Source organism: Arachis stenosperma, chromosome 2, assembly GCF_014773155.1.
Source record: "Arachis stenosperma cultivar V10309 chromosome 2, arast.V10309.gnm1.PFL2, whole genome shotgun sequence".
NCBI classification, from domain to species: domain Eukaryota; kingdom Viridiplantae; phylum Streptophyta; class Magnoliopsida; order Fabales; family Fabaceae; genus Arachis; species Arachis stenosperma.
The window spans coordinates 42847411-42869697 of NC_080378.1; the positions used below are offsets into that span (position 1 = coordinate 42847411).

Here is a 22287-nt window from a genome sequence, read left to right on the forward strand (position 1 = left end):
TTCCAACATTGCTTTGAGTATCTGTGAGGCTCCATGAGAGCCCTCTGTCAAGCTACTGACATTAAAGAAGCGCTTGTTGGGAGGCAACCCAATGTTATATTTTATCTATTTTCCTTTGTTATTTTATGTTTTCTGTAGGTTGATGATCATGGGAAGTCACAAAATCAATTGAAAAAGCAAAAACAGAATGAAAAATAGAAAGAAAAATAGCACACCCTGGAAGAAGGCCTTACTGGCGTTTAAACACCAGTAAGGGCAGCAAATGGGCGTTTAACGCCCAGTCTGGCACCATTCTGGGTGTTTAACGCCAGAAAGGGGTACCAGACTGGCGTTAAACGCCAGGAAAGGGCAAGAAGTTGGTGTTAAACGCCAGAAATGGGCACCAGCCCGGCGTTTAACGCCAGAATTGGCACAAAGAGCAATTTTGCTCGCCACTTGGTGCAGGGATGACTTTTCCTTGACACCTCAGGATCTGTGGACCCCACAGGATCCCCACCTACCCCACCACTCTCTCTCTTCTTCACCCTGATGTGCGGAAAACAATCCGACACAAAACTCACCGGCAAGTATACCGGGTCGCATCAAGTAATAATAACTCACATGAGTGAGGTCGATCCCACAGGGATTGATGGATCAAGCAACTTTAGTGGGTGATTAGTTTAGTCAAGCTAACATTTATGTGAATTGTGTGAAATTGTAACCAACAGAAAGTAAAGGACAATGAATTTAAAGTTGCAGAATGTAAATTGGCAAGTAACTTAAAGACCAAGAAATGTAAATTGCAAGACTCTTAAATTGCAAGAATTATAAATTGCATGAAATTGTAAAGGGAATTGGGAATTGGATTTGCAGAATTTAAACAAGGAAAAGTAAATTGCAACAATTAGAAGATTGGAATATAACTTGATTGAATCGGATCAAAAAAACAGAAACGTAAATAAACATGAAAAGCATTAAACAGAGAATGTGAAATTAGAATTCAGATCTCAGGACCCAAGAGACTAGATAACCAAGTCTAGATCTCAATGCCTTCCTAGATCCAACAAGAGCAATTGCAAAGAAATTAAAGAAATGTAAAGTGCAGAAGGAGTAGATGAAGAAGCAATTAACCGAAACTAAAATTCAAGTGTGCAGTAAATAAAGCAGAGAGATCTTAGGATGAGATTGAAACAGAATTCCTTCAATTCTCCAACCCAAGACTCAAAAACAAATTAAAGAGTGAGCTCTCTACTACTACTCCTAATGCTCCCTAGTGGAGCCAGCCTCCTCACAAATATGAAAATGATGCCTTATATAGGCTTTACAAAATGGAAATGAAAATGAAATTAAAAACAAATTACAATTAAATGAAATTCCTATTTTATCTATTTCTTGTGCCTTTGAGTGATGATCATGGGCCCTTTCTCTTGATGGAGTTGGGTTGAGAGAGGCCTTGGTTGATTGCTCTTGGAGTTTGGAGAAGAACCGAATTGAACCGGGTTGGAATCATGAAAGCTTGAGTCAAAGTTGGAGTAAAAGTTAGGGGGCTAACTTTTGCTCCAACTTTTCACATCAGCACCCTTGTTTTGCTGATACCAACGTTGGTGCCAAAGTTAGGGGTCTAACTTTTGCTCCAACGTTGGCCTCCCTTATGCACATTTATGGTGCCAATTTTGTCCTCTTGTCATGTTGCCAATTTTATACCCAATATAGACTATCATATATGGTTGGAAAGCTCTAAATGTCAGCTTTCTAACCCATTTGGAATCACTTCAATTGGACATCTACAACTCAAGTTATGATCATTTGAAGAGGGCATGGTTGCTGGCTTTGGTGTGCAGCGTTTGAGGTAAAGTTTGCCTCAAACGTTAGCGAAAACGCCAGTTCTGGAGGCTCAAATGTATTGTCCACCCCATACTATTATACATTGTTGGAAAGCCCTGAATGTCTACTTTCATTTGCCGTTGGAAGCGCATCAATTGGAGCTCTACAGCTCGAGTTATACGCCGCTGAAGATGCAGAGGTCAGTTGGCCTCACTGCAGGTTGCCACCATGTTTGTTTATGCACATTGCGGGGCAGTTTTCTCCCTCAATTTTAGTGTCCACCATGCAGTGCCATATATTCTTGGAAAGCTCTTGATTCCTACTTTCCAATGCTTCTTGAATCACCTCATTTGGAGCTCTGTAGCTCAAGTTATTCTTGTTGGAAGTATACCCCTTCAAGCTGTTGTGGTGTGTGGCGCCAACGTTAGCCCCAAAGTTAGGGGTCTAACGTTGGCGCAAACGTGAGTAGCCCCTGGGACAAATTTTTCATGCCAACGTTAGCCTCCAAGTTAGGGGGCTAACGTTGGCGCAAACGTGGAGTAGCCCTGGGTGATTTTCCAATTCTCACGTTAGCCTCAAAGTTACGGGTCTAACTTTGAGGCTAACTTTTCACCCAAAACTTTTTGTCCTCTCTTCCTCCTTGTTTTGAGCCACGCTTTTCTTCCTTGATTTGGTCATGGGTCACGCTTTTAGAGGCGTGGCCTAAGCCTCCAAAGTGTGCTCCAATTTCAAAGTGTGCCCAAAATTCCTCTTTTCTTCTTTTTAGCTTATTTTGTGCTCTTTTTGCTTCTTTTTCTTCTTATTTCCTACAAAGTTTATCAAATCAAAAGATCAAAGAAATGTACCATTTAAGCACCAAAGAATGCAATATTTAAGCACTAATCATAAATTTCTTGTATGAAAAAGCATAGAAAAACATGACATGGTGACATGTCATCACAACACCAAACTTAAACCTTGCTTGTCCCCAAGCAAGAAAAGAATCATGCAATAAAGATTGACAATCCAAGGCAAGGAGAATAGCAACTCAATGTTCATGGTAAGCTAGTTTTCTATGCATGCTACAATCACAAAAGAAATGTAAATGATTGATGCTTCCATCTAGCTCAATTTATGAAACCTTTCTCTTATATTTCTTCCTTGAAACAAGCTTTTGATTTTCTTATTTAGCTTCTCCTTTTAGGTGCTTTGCCCCATGAGTTGATAACAAAGCTACGACTTCTAAATGCTTTGTTTTCAAGTATTACCACTTGATACATAAGCACCACAAGCATTTGATTAGAGGACTTCATTAAGCTCATTTTTCTTTTCTTTTCTTAACTCTCTAATCATTGATGCTCAGAGCCTTGAGCTTTGAGGGAGTGCTTTTGCACTTTGAGCCTAGCCTTGACTTCTAAGTGTTTTGTTTCCAAGCATTTGGCTTGATACATAAACACCACAAGCACTTAACAAATAAATTGCCATTGGTACTCAGAGCCTTCAGCTTTCTCATTCTTTCCCTTTTTCTTTTCTTGCTTTATTTTGCATTTGCTTTCAAGGTTTTCATGATTTTAAAAGATTTCACAAAATGTCCTAGATGAAAACTTCAATTAAATAAAATCCAATGCAATTAAGCAACAATCAAACATACTAGCTTTCCAATACTTTTATGCACATGCTACAATCTTCTTTAATGCCTTGTTTGTTTATGATCATGATACTTTGTTGCTTTTGAATTCACAAAACTCAAGTTGGTAATCATAATGACATAGCATCATGTTGCAATTTAGAAATCAAACTATGCTTTTTCATACACACATGCAATCAGAGAAGGTAAAGACAATCATGCAGTTTATAGTGCTTGAAACAAATGAGAAGAAAAGGAACTTTACAACCTTGTAGTTCATCTTCTCTATTGTTGTCATTTTCCTCCCATTCTCCTCCTTCCCATACCAAACTCAGAATGCTTACTCATCCTCAAGCAACTATTAGAACCGTGGCTATGGGGCTAAGATGGATCATGAATGTCTTACACAAGAAATGTTAGTAGTACATGTGTTTCAAGCAAGCAAAATTAAAGATAATAATCAAGGCACAAGAGACAGAGGCATTGTGATTGCAAGCTTAAGAAGGTGAGCATAATACTTTACATAAAGAATAAGTGGCACACCAAACTTAGTGTGACACTTTCACTTGGAATCAATGCAAGTATCCAGTAAAGATTTGAAGCAAATTGTGTTGCATAGCAACACCAAACTTAAAATGCAATCCTATGTCCATTTATTTGTATTAAAACCAAGCAAATGAAACTGTTCTTTATTAAATACGATCACTAAGCCAAGAATCTGTCATTAATAAAGCTCTCTTGGTGATGTATTAATAAACACAGCAAATAAGCAGACTAAAATGAAAGCATTAAAAACAAAGAATTAACTAAAGTAAACAGAATAACAAAATATCAAACCAAAGAAAATTAACACTGCAAAGACATTATGGTTATGCAGACAAGTGGTGTTGCTGAATGATTTGCATAGAAAAATAGGTGGCACACCAAACTTAGAATCTTGGTGTGTCACTTTCATTTTTGATTTGATGCAATCATCCAAAAAGATTGAAAACAATTTGTTGCAAGGCAACACCAAACTTAGAATGTAACCATATGCCAATTTATTGAATTTGAAACAAAACAAAGAACGAAAGCAAAGCAGAGAAGAGAATTTGTACCTACTGTTGACATGTTGTTTACTTTCTTCCTCTTCTTCCAGTTTGTTAAGAGGAATGACTCCAAGAGGGGAGAAGTTTCAGCTACTGTCCCTTGTCTTGGTTTTTCCTCAGCAAGCTTCCTTTTGCAAATGGCTCGATTGATCTTGCTTACTGGATTAGGGACAGGATTGGTGCTTTTGTTAGTTGCCTTCACTTCTTTGAATCCAAGTCTTGGTTGCTGTGTGATTATTGGAGTGATTTCTTCATTAAGGGCCTCTTGTATTGGTGGTTCCACGAGCCCTTCCTTCATGTGATTTACTGCTTCACTTGAGTGTGAATTCTCTGGAATGACTTCCTCACTTTCATGCTCCTCCACTCCTTTCTTTGCACCCAACATTTGTTTTAATAGCTCTATCATGGGGGAGGTTTGTTTATCTTCCCAACATTTCTTCAACTCCTCGTCATACCTTTCAATCATGGATTCAAGTGTTGAGGCGTTTTGGTCCAGGGGAGTTTGTGAGAGCTGTGAGTCTTCATGTTCTCTTGTCATCTCAAGTGCAGTTTCAGGTTCAACCACCTCAGTCTTCATTGAAAGTTCACTTGATGCAGTGGCCTCCTTATCTTGCTCTTCCACTTTATCCTTCACATCTGTCAATTGGTCTTTATTTTCCTTGCTTAGTAATTCTAAGCGTTTATCTGTGTCCTCCAATTGCTTATCTGTCTCCTGATAAAGGATTTCTAGTTCCCTCCAAGATTGTTGACCTTCCTCCGCCATCCTATTAAACATGGACTCAAGTTTTGAGAGTCTTTGGCTCGTGGAGGTTTGTGTTGAGACATAATCAAATGATGAACACTCTTCCAAGTATGCTCTGGCAGCACAATCAAGTGATAATGTTCTTAAATAATTAGAATGTGAATCATTGCATTTCCCTTCCCAGCCATCTTTTGTGTACGTGCCATAATAGTATGAGTCACTTTGTGGCTCTGGGAAATAGTTCATTTCACTTGATTGTTCATACTCCTTCATTCCTTGTTGATACTCCCATCCACCATGAGGATAATGATATGAATCATTTTGTGGTGGTGGTTGGTATCCCTCAAAATTTTCTTGCTCATCTTGTGGTTCTGAAGCAGATCTCCATGAATTGGAGTGCTCAGAATGTGTATTCTCTGGGTGATATTCCCAGCCACCATTAGAGATTGGTGATGATGGGTAATTTCCCATAAAATTTGTTTGATCATAAGATGAGTTGAACTCCATTTGAATTTTGTAAAACACAACGCCAAGGAAAATTGAAATTCATATCTCAGAGATGAATTTCTTAGTGAGGCAATAACTCAAACACCTTGGTTTCAACTTAGAACAGAGAACAAAAATAAAGAAAATGCTTGATCTAGACTTCTCACCCACTTAATCATTGTTGATCTAATCAATCCCCGGCAACGGCGCCAAAAACTTGATGTGCGGAAAACGATCCGACACAAAACTCACCGGCAAGTGTACCGGGTCGCATCAAGTAATAATAACTCACATGAGTGAGGTCGATCCCACAGGGATTGATGGATCAAGCAACTTTAGTGGGTGATTAGTTTAGTCAAGCTAACATTTATGTGAATTGTGTGAAATTGTAACCAACAGAAAGTAAAGGACAATGAATTTAAAGTTGCAGAATGTAAATTGGCAAGTAACTTAAAGACCAAGAAATGTAAATTGCAAGACTCTTAAATTGCAAGAATTATAAATTGCATGAAATTGTAAAGGGAATTGGGAATTGGATTTGCAGAATTTAAACAAGGAAAAGTAAATTGCAACAATTAGAAGATTGGAATATAACTTGATTGAATCGGATCAAAAAAACAGAAACGTAAATAAACATGAAAAGCATTAAACAGAGAATGTGAAATTGGAATTCAGATCTCAGGACCCAAGAGACTAGATAACCAAGTCTAGATCTCAATGCCTTCCTAGATCCAACAAGAGCAATTGCAAAGAAATTAAAGAAATGTAAAGTGCAGAAGGAGTAGATGAAGAAGCAATTAACCGAAACTGAAATTCAAGTGTGCAGTAAATAAAGCAGAGAGATCTTAGGATGAGATTGAAATAGAATTCCTTCAATTCTCCAACCCAAGACTCAAAAACAAATAAAAGAGAGAGCTCTCTACTACTACTCCTAATGCTCCCTAGTGGAGCCAGCCTCCTCACAAATATGAAAATGATGCCTTATATAGGCTTTACAAAATGGAAATGAAAATGAAATTAAAAACAAATTACAATTAAATGAAATTCCTATTTTATCTATTTCTTGTGCCTTTGAGTGATGATCATGGGCCCTTTCTCTTGATGGAGTTGGGTTGAGAGAGGCCTTGGTTGATTGCTCTTGGAGTTTGGAGAAGAACCGAATTGAACCGGGTTGGAATCATGAAAGCTTGAGTCAAAGTTGGAGTAAAAGTTAGGGGGCTAACTTTTGCTCCAACTTTTCACATCAGCACCCTTGTTTTGCTGATACCAACGTTGGTGCCAAAGTTAGGGGTCTAACTTTTGCTCCAACGTTGGCCTCCCTTATGCACATTTATGGCGCCAACTTTGTCCTCTTGTCATGTTGCCAATTTTATGCCCAATATAGACTATCATATATGGTTGGAAAGCTCTAAATGTCAGCTTTCTAACCCATTTGGAATCACTTCAATTGGACATCTACAACTCAAGTTATGATCATTTGAAGAGGGCATGGTTGCTGGCTTTGGTGTGCAGCGTTTGAGGTAAAGTTTGCCTCAAACGTTAGCGAAAACGCCAGTTCTGGAGGCTCAAATGTATTGTCCACCCCATACTATTATACATTGTTGGAAAGCCCTGAATGTCTAATTTCATTTGCCGTTGGAAGCGCATCAATTGGAGCTCTACAGCTCGAGTTATCCTCCGCTGAAGGTGCAGAGGTCAGTTGGCCTCACTGTATGTTGCCACCATGTTCGTTTATGCACATTGCGGGGCAGTTTTCTCCCTCAATTTTAGTGTCCACCATGCAGTGCCATATATGCTTGGAAAGCTCTTGATTCCTACTTTCCAATGCTTCTTGAATCACCTCATTTGGAGCTCTGTAGCTCAAGTTATTCTTGTTGGAAGTATACCCCTTCAAGCTGTTGTGGTGTGTGGCGCCAACGTTAGCCCCAAAGTTAGGGGTCTAACGTTGGCGCAAACGTGAGTAGCCCCTGGGACAAATTTTTCATGCCAACGTTAGCCTCCAAGTTAGGGGGCTAACGTTGGTGCAAACGTGGAGTAGCCCTGGGTGATTTTCCAATTCTCACGTTAGCCTCAAAGTTAGGGGTCTAACTTTGAGGCTAACTTTTCACCCAAAACTTTTTGTCCTCTCTTCCTCCTTGTTTTGAGCCACGCTTTTCTTCCTTGATTTGGTCATGGGTCACGCTTTTAGAGGCGTGGCCTAAGCCTCCAAAGTGTGCTCCAATTTCAAAGTGTGCCCAAAATTCCTCTTTTCTTCTTTTTAGCTTATTTTGTGCTCTTTTTGCTTCTTTTTCTTCTTATTTCCTACAAAGTTTATCAAATCAAAAGATCAAAGAAATGTACCATTTAAGCACCAAAGAATGCAATATTTAAGCACTAATCATAAATTTCTTGTATGAAAAAGCATAGAAAAACATCACATGGTGATATGTCATCACACCCATTCACCAATCACCTCAACACCTCTTCCCCAAAAACCCTTCACCTATCAAATCCCATCTTTCTCTTCACCACTCACATCCATCCTTCATAAAACCTCACCTACCTCACCATTCAAATTTAAACCACTTTCCCTCCCTAACCCACCCTCCCATAACCAAACCATACCCCTCTCTCCACCCCTATATAAACCCATCTTGACTCCTTCATTTTCACACACCCTAAACACTACTTCTCCCCCTTTGGCCAAACCACAAAGCCATCTCCATCTCCTCTATTTCTTCTTCTTCTACTCTCTTCTTTCTTCTTTTGCTCGAGGACGAGCAAACCTTTTAAGTTTGGTGTGGTAAAAACATTGCTTTTTGATTTTCCATAACCATTCATGGCATCCAAGGCCAGAGAAACCTCTAGAAAGAGGAAAGGGAAGGCAAGAGCTTTTACCTCCGAGTCATGGGAGATGGAGAGATTCATCTCAAGGGTGCATCAAGACCACTTCTATGAAGTTGCGGCCTTGAAAAAGGTGATCCCTTAGGTCCCTTTCAAACTCAAAAAGAGTGAATATCCGGAGATTCGACATGAGATTCGAAGAAGAGGTTGGGATCTTCTTACCAACCCCATTCAACAAGTCGGAATCTTAATGGTTCAAGAGTTCTATGCCAATGCATGGATCACCAAGAACCATGATCAAAGTGTGAACCCAGACCCAAAGAATTGGCTTACAATGGTTCGGGGGAAATACTTAGATTTTAGTCCGAAAAATGTAAGGTTGGCATTCAACTTGCCCATGATGCAAGGAGATGAACACCCTTACACTAGAAGGGTCAACTTTGATCAAAGGTTGGACCAAGTCCTCACAGTCATTTGTGAAGAGGGCGCCCAATGGAAGAGAGATTCAAGAGGGAAGCCGGTTCAATTGAGAAGGCATGACCTCAAGCCCGTAGCTAGGAGGTGGTTGGAGTTTATCCAACGCTCAATCATTCCCACTAGCAACCGGTCTGAAGTTACTCTAGACCGGGCCATCATGATCCATAGAATCATGATTGGAGAAGAAGTAGAAGTTCATGAGGTTATAGCCCAAGAACTTTATAAGGTGGCGGACAAGTCCTCTACCTTGGCAAGGTTGGCCTTTCCTCATCTCATTTGTCACCTCTGTTATTCAGTTGGAATTGACATAGAGGGAGACATCCCCATTGATGAGGACAAGCCCATCACTAAGTAAAGGATGGAGCAAACAAGAGATCACACTCATCATGAAATCCCTGAGATACCTTAAGGGATGCACTTTCCTCCACAAAACTATTGGGAGCAAATCAACACCTCTCTAGGAGAATTGAGTTCCAACATGGGACAACTAAGGGTAGAGCACCAAGAACATTCCATCCTCCTCCATGAAATCAGAGAAGATCAAAGAATCATGAGAGAGGAACAACAAAGGCAAGGAAGAGACATTGAGGAGCTCAAGTACTCCATAAGATCTTCAAGAGGAAGAACAAGCCGCCATCACTAAGGTGGACCCATTCTTTAATTTCCTTGTTCTTTATTTTCTTATTTTTCGAATTTCATGCTTATGTTTATCTATGTTTGTGTCTCATGATCATTAGTGTCTTAGTGTCTATCCCTTAAAGCTATGAATGTCCTATGAATCCATCACCTTTCTTAAATGAAAAATGTTCTTAATTGAAAAAGAGAAGAATTGCATGAATTTTGAATTTTATAACAGATTAATTATTTTGATGTGGTGGCAATACTTTTATTTTCTGAATTTATGCTTGAACAGTGCATATGTCTTTTGAATTTGTGGTTCATGAATGTTGGCTCTTGAAAGAATGATGAAAAAGGAGACATGTTACTGAGGATCTGAAAAATCATAAAAATGATTCTTGAAGCAAGAAAAAGCAGTGAATACAAAAAAAAAAACGAAAAAAAGGGGAGAAAAACGAAAAAAAAAGAAGAGAAGAAAGAAAAAGAAAGTTGTGATCCAAGGCAAAAAGAGTGTGCTTAAGAACCTTGGACACCTCTAATTGGGGACTCTAGCAAAGCTAAGTCACAATCTGAAAAAGTTCACCCAATTATGTGTCTGTGGCATGTATGTATCCGGTGGTAATACTGGAAGACAGAGTGCTTTGGGCCACGGCCAAGACTCATAAAGTAGCTGTGTTCAAGAATCATCATACTTAACTAGGAGAATCAATAACACTATCTAGATTCTGAGTTCCTATAGAAGCCAATCATTCTGAATTTCAAAGGATAGAGTGAGATGCCAAAACTGTTCAGAGGCAAAAAGCTAAAAGCCCCACTCATCTAATTAATACTGATCTTCATAGATGTTTTTGGAATTCATTTCATATTCTCTTCTTTTTATATTATTTGATTTTCAGTTGCTTGGGGACAAGCAACAATTTAAGTTTGGTGTTGTGATGAGCGGATAATTTATACACTTTTTGGCATTATTTTTAGTATGTTTTTAGTAGATTTTAGTTAGTTTTTATTATATTTTTATTAGTTTTTAGTTAAAATTCACTTTTCTGGACTTTACTATGAGTTTGTGTGTTTTTTTGTGATTTCAGGTATTTTTTGGCTGAAATTGAGGGACCTGAGCAAAAATCTGATTCAGAGACTGAAAAGGACTACATATGTTGTTGGATTCTGACCTCCCTGCACTCGAAGTAGATTTTCTGGAGCTACACAAACCCAATTGGCGCGTTCTCAACGGCGTTGGAACGTAGACATCCTGGGCTTTCCAGCAATGTATAATAGTCCATACTTTGCCCGAGATTTGATGGCCCAAACTGGCGTTCCAATTCAGCTCAAAATTGCTCGGCGTTAAACGCCGGAACTGGCACAAGAATGGGAGTTAAACGCCCAAACTGGCACAAAAGCTGGCGTTTAACTCCAAGAAAAGTCTCTACACGAAAATGCTTCAATGCTCAGCCCAAGCACACACCAAGTGGGCTCGGAAGTGGATTTTTATGTCATTTACTCATTTCTGTAAACCCTAAGCTACTAGTTCTCTACAAATAGGACTTTTACTATTGTATTTTCATCTTTGGATCATTTTTAGATCTTAGGATCATTTTTGGACATCTAGTTCTTAGATCATTAGGAAGCTGGCCATTCAGCCATGCCTAGACCTTGTTCTTATGTATTTTCAACGGTGGAGTTTCTACACACCATAGATTAAGGTGTGGAGCTCTGCTGTACCTCGAGTATTAATGCAATTACTATTGTTCTTCTAATCAATTCAGCTTGTTCTTATTCCAAGATTTTCATTCGCACTCAAGAACTTGATGAATGTGATGATTATGTGACACTCATCATCATTCTCACTTATGAACGCGTGTTTGACAACAACTCCCGTTCTACAAGCAAACAAGGCTTGAATGTTTATTTCTTGGATTCCTTAATCGGAATCTTCGTGGTATAAGCTAGAATTGATGGCGGTATTCAAGAGAATCCGGAAGGTCTAAACCTTGTCTGTGGTATTCTGAGTAGGATTCAATGATTGAATGACTATGACGAGCTTCAAACTCCTGAAGGTTGGGCGTTAGTGACAGACGCAAAAGAATCAATGGATTCTATTCCAACCTGATTGAGAATCGACAGATGATTAGCCGTACTGTGACAGGGTGCGTTGAACATTTTCACTGAGAGGACAGGACTGTAGCCACTGACAACGATGATGCCCAACATACAGCTTGCCATGGAAAGGAGTAAGAAGGATTGGATGAAGACAGTAGGAAAGCAGAGAGACGGAAGGGACAAAGCACCTCCATTCGCTTATCTGAAATTCTCACCAATGAATTACATAAGTATCTCTATCTTTATGCTTTATTCATATATCATTCATAACCATTTGAATCTGCCTGACTAAGATTTACAAGGTGACCATAGCTTGCTTCATACCAACAATCTCCGTGGGATCGACCCTTACTCATGTAAGGTTTATTACTTGGACGACCCAGTGCACTTGCTGGTTAGTTATGCGATGTTGTGTTTAGACCATGGTATTGAGCACCAAGTTTTTGGAGCTATTACCGGGGACTGTTGAGTTGTGAAAAGAACGAATCACAATTTCGTGCACCAAGTGTGCTGTTTATTCTACTATTTTTGAATCTATTTTTAATTTTAGCAATTATTTTGTGACTCCACATGATCATAAACCTAATAAAACATAAAAGAACAATAGAAATATAGATGAATAAAAATTGGGTTGCCTCCCAATGAGCGCTTCTTTAATGTCAATAGCTTGACAGTGAGCTCTCATGGAGCTTCACAGATCATCAGAGCATTGTTGGGACCTCTGATAAACCCATATTTTATGAAATATTTTGTGCTTAATCTGAGTGATTTATTCAATCCTTCACCCACTTATTCATATTAATTATATGGTTTTACTTTCCCTTCGTTATTATGTGATGTATGTGAAAAACATCTTTCCTATGCTTTAAAATTAATTATTTTAATTACCTTTATTTCCATTCGATGCCGTGATTAGTGTGTTGAGTAGTTTCAGATCTTCTAAGGCAGAATGACTTAAAAAGATGGAAAAGGAAACGTACAAAAAACGGAAGGAAAGTGCAAAACGGAGTTTTGAAGAAACTGGCATCCACGCGATCGCATGGACGACGCGATCGCGTACCAAGAGCAAAGAAGCATCGACGCGGCCGCATGACGGACGCAACCGCACGACTTGAGCGAATCACATACGACGCGGACGCGTGACCTACGCGACTGCGTGATAAGAAGAACACCCGGTGACGTGACCGCGTGACCCACGCGGACGCGTGACAGAGGCCACGCACTAGAAATTGCAGAAAATGCTCATAGCGGATTCTGAAGCCCTTTTTGGCCCAAATCCAAGTCCAGAAGTCATAGACCAGAGGTTATGAAGTGGAGGAATGCATCCATTAAGGGAGTCTCTGAATTTTTAGTCACTTTCCATGATTTAGGTTTAGTTTTGAGAGAGGTTCTCTCCTCTCTCTCTCTTTAGGATTTAGGATTTAGGACTTCTCTTAGTTTTAGGAGTGACTCTCAATCCCAGGTTCTTTGTATTTATTTTTTTTCAATGTTCCATGTTTAGATTGATTTTCTTAATTAATGTTATTTGAGATATTTCAGATTGATGATTGCTGTCTTTTATTGATATAAATAATTTGAATTTTCCTGTTGCCCAATTAGGCTTATGAATATTTTCCATGTTAGATTTTACTGCTTTGAATGAATTGAAGGTATTTCAGATAAGATAGATTTTAATTTAGCTTTTTACATTCTTGGCTGTGGTTGATTAATTGGTAACTCTAGAGTTATAAAACTCATTGTTGATTGAAAATTGGATTTCTTCATTTCATTAATTCATATTCCAATAACTCTAGCCTTTTCTAAGGAAAGACTAGGACTTGAGGATTTGAATTAATTCATCCACTTAACTTACTAGTGGACGAAATTGTGATTCATTATTTTCTAACTCGAAACAATCCCCGGTAATGGCTCCAAAAACTTGGTGCTCAATATCACGGTGTCTAAAATTCAATTCACAACTCCGTTCAACTTAACCAGCAAGTGTACTGGGTCATCCAAGTAATACCTTACGTGAGTAAGGGTCGATCCCACAGAGATTGTTGGTATGAAGCAAGCTATGGTCACCTTGTAAATCTCAGTTAGGCAGATTAAATTGGTTTATGATGAGTTCGAAAACTAATAATAAAAAGAAAATAAAAAGGGATAGAAATACTTATGTAAATCAATAGTGGGAATTTCAGATAGGCGTATGGAGATGTTGTGCTCCTCTTGAACATCTACTTTCTCATTGCTTTCATCCAATCCTTCTTACTCCTTTCCATGGCAAGCTGTATGTAGGACATCACCGTTATCAATGGCTACGTCCCATCCTCTCAGTGAAAATGGTCCTATGCTCTGTCACAGCACGGCTAATCTTCTGTCGGTTCTCAATCAGGTTGGAATAGAATCCCTTGATTCTTTTGCGTTTGTCATCACGCCCAGCCTTCAGGAGTTTGAAGCTCGTCACAGTCATTCAATCCCAGAATCCTACTCGGAATACCATAGACAAGGTTTAGACTTTCCGGATCCTCATGAATGCCGCCATCTATCTAACTTATACCACGAAGATTCTGTTGGGGAATCTAAGAGATATGCGCTCGGTCTAAGGTAGAACGGAAGTGGTTGTCAATCACGCGCGTTCATAGGTGAGAATGATGATGAGTGTCACAGATCATCACATTCATCAAAGTGTTGTGCAACGTATATCTTAGAATAAGAATAAAAGAGAATTGAATAGAAAGTAATAATAATTGTATTGAAACTTGAGGTACAGCAGAGCTCCACACCCTTAATCTATGGTGTGCAGAAACTCCACCGTTGAAAATACATAAGTGAAAGGTTCAGGCATGGCCGAATGGCCAGCCCCCATGATCTGAGAACTAATCGTCCCAAGATGTTCTTTAGATCTAAAGTGATCAAAAGATGTCTAATACAATAGTTAAATGTCCTATTTATACTAGATTAGCTACTAGGGTTTACATAAGTAAGTAATTGATGCATAAATCCACTTCCGGGGCCCACTTGGTGTATGCTTGGGCTGAGCTTGATCTATCCACGAGCTGAGGCTTTTTTTGGAGTTGAACTCCAAGTTATAATGTGTTTTGGGCGTTCAACTCCAGATCATGACGTTTTTCTGGCGTTTAACTCCAGACAGCAGCATGTACTTGGCGTTCAACGCCAAGTTACGTCGTCAATTTCGGAATGAAGTATAAACTATTATATATTGCTGGAAAGCTCTGGATGTCTACTTTCCAACGCCATTAAGAACGCGCCATTTGGAGTTCTGTAGCGCCAGAAAATCCATTTCGAGTGCAGGAAGGTCAGATTCCAACAGCATCAGCAGTCCTTTTGTCAGCCTTTTTCAGAGTTTTGCTCAAGTCCCTCAATTTCAGCCAGAAATTACCTGAAATTACATAAAAACACACAAACTCATAGTAAAGTCCAGAAATGTGAATTTAACATAAAAACTAATGAAAACATCCCTAAAAGTAGCTTGAACTTACTAAAAACTACCTAAAAACAATGCCAAAAAGCGTATAAATTATCCGCTCATCACAACACCAAACTTAAATTGTTGCTTGTCCCCAAGCAACTGAAAATCAATTAGGATAAAAGAAGAGAATATACTATAAATCCCAAAATATCAATGAATATTAATTCTAATTAGATGAGCGGGACTTGTAGCTTTTTGCTTCTGAACAGTTTTGGCATCTCACTTTTTCCTTTGAAGTTTAGAATGATTGGCTTCTCTAGGAACTTAGAATTTTGGATAGTGTTATTGAATTTCCTAGTTAAGCATGTTGATTCTTGAACACAGCTACTTATGAGTCTTGGCCGTGGCCCTAAGCACTTTGTTTTCCAATATTACCACCAGATACATAAATGCCACAGACACATGACTGGGTGAACCTTTTCAGATTGTGACTCAGCTTTGCTAGAGTCCCCAGTTAGTGGTGTCCAGAGCTCTTAAGCACACTCTTTTGCTTTGGATCACGACTTTAACCACTCAGTCTCAAGTTTTTCACTTGGACCTGCATGCCACAAGCACATGGTTAGGGACAGCTTGGTTTAGCCGCTTAGGCCTGGATTTTATTTCCTTGGGCCCTCCTGATGGTGTTTTTGCGGAAAACGAATTTTCCAACACACAAATCCAACCGGCAAGTGTACCGGGTCGCATCAAGTAGTAATAACTCACTTAGAGTGAGGTCGATCCCACAGGGATTGATGGATCAAGCAATTTTAGTGGGTGATTAGTTTAGTCAAGCTAACATTGAGGTGAATTTGGATGAAGTGTAGCCAACAGAAAGTAAATGACAGGGAATTAAAAGTGCAGAATAATTAAATTGCTGAAACTTAAAGAACAAGAAAGTAAAATAGCTGAAACTTAAATTGCAAGAAATATAAATTGCATGAAAAGTAAAGGGGGTTGGGTGCTGGAAATTAAAATTCAACAGGAAAGTGTAAATAGCAATTAAACAGAGAAGTAAAAGGTGCGAAATCATGCAACAGATCTAAACAGAAAATGGAAATTGCTTGAAGAATTCTAAACAGAAAAGCAGTGCTTAATTTGCAGCAACTTAAAAGAATGTTGAAGATCTCAGGATTGGAAGAGACTAGATAACAAGTCTAGATCTCAAATCCTTCCTTGATCCAACAAGAACAATTGCAGAAGAAGTAAAAAGAAAGCAAATTGCAGAAATTGCAGAAGAAGAAATGAACAGAAAGTAAAATTCAATTATGCAGAAAATTAAAGAAGAGATCTCAAGGTGAGATTGAAACAGAAGTTCTTCAATTCTTCACCCAAGATCCAAAGCAAGAAAAGTAAAGAGTGCTCAAGAAGGAACCAGGAGGAAGAGAGATCAATTCTCCTTCCTAATTCTCTAAGAAATTCCAAAGTTCAAAATTAAAATGCAAGTAGAAAGGAAAATTCAAAAATAAAGTCTCGAGCTCCCCAATTACATAAAATTAGCTCCTATTTATACACTTTCTATCCTTGGATTTTGGGGTTTGGATGGGCTTTTGATTTGGTGAAGAAATGAATTAAATTGGGTTTTTAATTCAATTTCAGCCCATGAAGGAAAATTGCTTCCAGGAGGCTGCCCTGCCCTTGTGGAGGGCAGAGCAGGGAAGCCTTGTGTAAGCATCCAACTAGCGTGCCAAGGCTTGGAAGCATCAGGATGCTGCCCTGCCCTTGGGCAGAGCAGGTGATGAGCGGATAATTTATACGCTTTTTGGCATTGTTTTTAGTATATTTTTAGTAGGATCTAGTTAGTTTTTAGTATATTTTTATTAGTTTTTAGTTAAAATTCACTTTTCTGGACTTTACTATGAGTTTGTGTGTTTTTCTGTGATTTCAGGTATTTTCTGGCTGAAATTGAGGGACCTGAGCAAAAATCTGATTCAGAGACTGAAAAGGACTGCAGATGCTGTTGGATTCTGACCTCCCTGCACTCGAAGTGGATTTTCTGGAGCTACAGAAGCCCAATTGGCGCGCTCTCAACGGCGTTGGAAAGTAGACATCCTGGGCTTTCCAGCAATATATGATAGTCCATACTTTGCCAAAGATTTGATGGCCCAAACCGTCGTTCAAAGTCACCTCAAGAAATCCCAGCGTTAAACGCTGGAACTGGCACCCAAATGGGAGTTAAACGCCCAAACTGGCATAAAAGCTGGCGTTTAACTCCAGGAAGAGTCTCTACACGAAATTTCTTCATTGCTCAGCCCAAGCACACACCAAGTGGGCCCGGAAGTGGATTTTTATGTCATTTACTCATCTTTGTACACCTTAGGCTACTAGTTTTCTATAAGTAGGACCTTTTGCTATTATATTAGACGTCTGGGACTTTGGTAGCTATCTTCGTTTTATACTATCCTAGATCATTGGGAGGCTGGCCATTCGGCCATGCCTAGACCTTATGCTTATGTATTTTCAACGGTGGAGTTTCTACACACCATAGATTAAGGTGTGGAGCTCTGCTGTACCTCGAGTATTAATGCAATTACTATTGTTCTTCTATTCAATTCCGCTTGTTCTTTGTCCAAGATATCACTTGTTCTTCAACTTGATGAAGGTGATGATCCGTGACACTCATCATCATTCTCACTCATGAACAAGGTGACTGACAACCATTCTTGTTCTACAAGCAATCAAAGCTCTAGTGAATATCTCTTGGATTCCTGATAACACGATGCATGGTTGATCGCCTGACAACCGAGTGCTCGCCTGACAAACGAACCAGCCATTCCGTGAGATCAGAGCCTTCGTGGTATAGGCGAGAACTGATGGCGGCATTCAAGAGAATCCGGAAGGTCTAACCTTGTCTGTGGTATTCTGAGTAGGATTCAATGATTGAATGATTGTGACATGCTTCAAACTCCTGAGGGCGGGGCGTTAGTGACAGACGCAAAAGAATCACTGGATTCTATTCCGGCCTGATTGAGAACCGACAGATGGATAGCCGTGCCGTGACAGGGTGCGTTGAACATTTCCAATGAGAGGATGGGAGGTAGCCACTGACAACGGTGAAACCCTTGCATAAGCTTGCCATGGAAAGGAGTAAGAAGGATTGGATGAAGACAGTAGGAAAGCAGAGAGACGGAAGGGAAGGCATCTTCATGCGCTTATCTGAAGTTCCTACCAATGAATTACATAAGTATCTCTATCTTTATCTTTTATGTTATTTTCGTTCATCACCATATACATTTGAGTCTGCCTGACTAAGATTTACAAGGTGACCATAGCTTGCTTCATACTAACAATCTCCGTGGGATCGACCCTTACTCACGTAAGGTATTACTTGGACGACCCAGTGCACTTGCTGGTTAGTTGTGCGAAGTTGTGTAATGCCATGGAATTGAACTACCAAGTTTTTGGAGTTCATGACCGGGGATTATGAGAGTTGTGAAAAGTATTGTTCACAATTTCGCGCACCAAGTTTTTGGCGCCGTTGCCGGGGATTGTTTGTGTATGGACAACTGACGGTTCATCTTGTTGCTTAGATTACATATTATTTTTCTTCAGAGTTCTTAAGAATGAATTCTAGTGTTTCAAGGTGATGTTCTTATCATCACCAAAGCTGATTGATCATCATCAATTTAGCTCTTGAATGCAATGTCCTGCTGAAGCTTAGCCGGCCATGTCTAATTCCTTTAGACTAAAACTTTAGACTAACATTGCATGATTCCTGGAATTCTCATTAAGAATTTTGATACCTTTATTTTCCTTTTCACTTAATTTTCGAAAAACCCAAAAAAAATTACAAAATCATAAAATCCAAAAATATGTCTTGTTTGAGTCTAGAGTCTCATCTTAAGTTTAGTATCAATTGCATGTTTCTGTTCTTATTGCATTCATACATGTGTCCTCATTGATCTTCAAGTTGTTCTTGATGATTTCCTTGTTTTGATCTTTGAATTCTATTGACTTGAGTGTTTTGTTATATGCATTCTCAATTTGTTAGTGTCAATGGTATACAAACTGCTAAGTTTGGTGTCTTGCATGCATTGTTATTTGATTTTAAGTGCATTTTGATTATTCCTTATTATTAAAAATCCAAAAATATTTTTAATTTGTGTCTTTTCAAGTCAATAATACAGAGAATTGAAGATTCAGAACATACTGTAGAGGAATCACAAAGAAAAAGCTGGGCATTCAAAAATGCCCAGTGAAGAAGACAGACTGGCGTTTAAACGCCAGCCAGGGTGCCTGGCTGGGCGTTTAACGCCCAAAAGGGTAGTAGTTTGGGCGTTAAACGCCAGAATGGATACCATTCTGGGCGTTTAACGCCAGGATGGCACAAGGGGGAGGATTTTGTTTTCAAAATCAATTTTTTTCAAGTTTTCAAAGTATTTCAAAATCAAATCTTTTTCAAATCATATCTTTTCAATCAAATGTTTTCAAAATCAATTTCTTTCCTTTTTCAAAGATACTTATTAACAATTAATGATTTGATTGAACATCTCAAGTATATTGCCTTTTCTGTTGAGAAAGGTTTAATGTTTGAATCATATCTTTTCTTGTTAGGCAAGTCATTAATTTTTAAAATCATATCTTTTAAAATTGTTTTCAAATCATATCTTTTTAAAATGTTTTTCAAATCATATCTTCTCAATCACATCTTTTTAAAACCAATCAAATCTTTTTAATCACATCTTTTTCAAAATAGTTTTCAATCAAATCTTTTTTATTTCTAATTTCAAAATCTTTTTTTTCAAAAATCACTTGATTTCTTTTCCACTCTTATTTTCGAAAATCAATTAAGTGTTTTTCAAAATGTTTTCAAAATCTTTTACTTAATTTTCGAAAATTACTTCCCTTCTTCTCACATCCTTCTATTTATGGACTAACACTATTCCTTAATGCAAAATTCGAACTCCATCTTCTTTGATAAGTTCGAATTTTCTACCTCTGTCTTCCATTTTTCTTTTCCTCTGACACCTCAAGGAATCTCTATACTGTGACATAGAGGATTCCATATTTTCTTGTTCTCTTCTCTTTCGTATGAGCAGGAACAAAGACAAAGGCATTCTTGTTGAAGCTGACCCTGAACCTGAAAGGACCTTGAAGCGAAAGCTAAGAGAAGCTAAGGCACAAATCTCTATGAATGGAGGTGGTTGTCAGGCACATGTTCATAGTTGAGGACCTAACAGAAATCTTCAAGGAAGAAGAAGCCATGGCAGCCGAAAACAACAACAATGCCAACAATGCAAGGAAGGTGCTGGGTGACTTTACTGCACCTACTCCCGACTTCTATGGGAGAAGCATCTCTATCCCTGCCATTGGAGCAAACAACTTTGAGCTTAAGCCTCAATTAGTTTCTCTAATGCAACAGAATTGCAAATTCCATGGACTTCCAATGGAAGATCCTCATCAGTTTTTAGCTGAGTTCTTGCAAATCTGTGACACAGTCAAGACTAATGGGGTTGACCCTGAGGTCTACAGACTGATGCTATTCCCTTTTGCTGTAAGAGACAGAGCTAGAATATGGTTGGACTCACAACCTAAAGATAGCCTGGACTCTTGGGAAAAGCTAGTCAATGCCTTCTTGGCAAAGTTCTTTCCACCTCAAAAATGGAGTAAGCTTAGAGTGGAAGTCCAAACCTTCAGACAGAAGGATGGAGAATCCCTCTATGAAGCTTGGGAAAGATACAAACAATTAATCAGAAAATGTCCCTCAGACATGCTTTCTGAATGGAGCATTATAGGTATTTTCTATGATGGTCTCTCTGAACTATCCAAGATGTCTTTGGATAGCTCTGCTGGAGGGTCTCTTCATCTGAAGAAGACGCCTGCAGAGGCTCAAGAGCTAATTGAAATGGTTGCAAATAACCAATTCATGTACACTTCCGAAAGAAATCCTGTGAACAATGGGACTAGTCAGAAGAAAGGAGTTCTTGAGATTGATACTCTGAATGCCATTCTGGCTCAGAACAAGATATTGACTCAACAAGTCAATTTGATCTCTCAAAGTCTGTCTGGAATGCAAAATGCACCTGGCAGTACTAAGGATGCTTCATCTGAGGAAGAAGCCTATGATCCTGAGAACCCTTCAATGGAAGAGGTGAATTACCTAGGAGAACCCTATGGAAACACCTATAATTCTTCATGGAGAAATCACCCAAATTTCTCATGGAAGAATCAAGAGAGACCTCAACAAGGTTTCAATAATAATAATGGTGGAAGAAACAGGTTTAGCAATAACAAGCCTTTTCCATCATCTTCTCAGCAACAGACAGAGAGTTCTAAGCAGAATACCTCTGACTTAGCAACAATGGTCTCTGATCTAATCAAAACCACTCAAAGTTTCATGAATGAAACAAGGTCCTCCATCAGAAATTTGGAAGGACAAGTGGGTCAGCTGAGCAAGAAAGTTACTGAACTCCCTCCTAGTACTCTCCCAAGTAATACAGAAGAAAATCCAAAAGGAGAGTGCAAAGCCATAACCATGGCCGAATATGGAGAGGAAAGAGAGGAGGTGGACGCCACTGAGGAAGACCTCAATGGGCGTGCACCAACCTCCTCTGAGTTCCCCAATGAGGAACCATGGGAATCTGAGGCTCAAGATGAGACCATAGAGATTCCATTGGAATTACTTCTGCCATTCATGAGCTCTGATGAGTATTCTTCCTCTGAAGAGGATGAGTATGTCACTGAAGAGCAAGTTGCTAAATACCTTGGAGCAATCATGAAGATAAATGACAAGTTATTTGGAAATGAGACTTGGGAAGATGAACCTCCCTTGCTCACCAAAGAACTGGATGACTTGTCTAGGCAGAAATTACCTCAAAAGAGACAAGATCCTGGGAAGTTTTCCATACCTTGTACCATAGGCACCATGACCTTCAAGAAGGCCCTGTGTGACTTAGGGTCAAGTGTGAACCTCATGCCTCTCTCTGTAATGGAGAAGCTAGGGATCTTTGAGGTACAAGCTGCAAGAATCTCACTAGAGATGGCAGACAACTCAAGAAAACAAGCTCATGGACTTGTAGAGGATGTTTTGGTGAAAATTGAAGACCATTATATCCCTACTAATTTCATAGTCCTAGAGACTGGGAAGTGCATGGATGAA

The 22287-nt window shown here is 39.1% G+C and overlaps 1 non-coding gene across 1 annotated transcript; it reads right to left on the bottom strand.

Moving 5' to 3' along the window:
• Window positions 1-20796: 20796 nt before the first annotated feature.
• Window positions 20797-20904, bottom strand: LOC130963870 (small nucleolar RNA R71). Its single transcript, XR_009079987.1, has one exon. It is a non-coding gene; the product is annotated as a small nucleolar RNA R71 (small nucleolar RNA).
• Between the last annotated feature and the right edge of the window lie 1383 nt (window positions 20905-22287).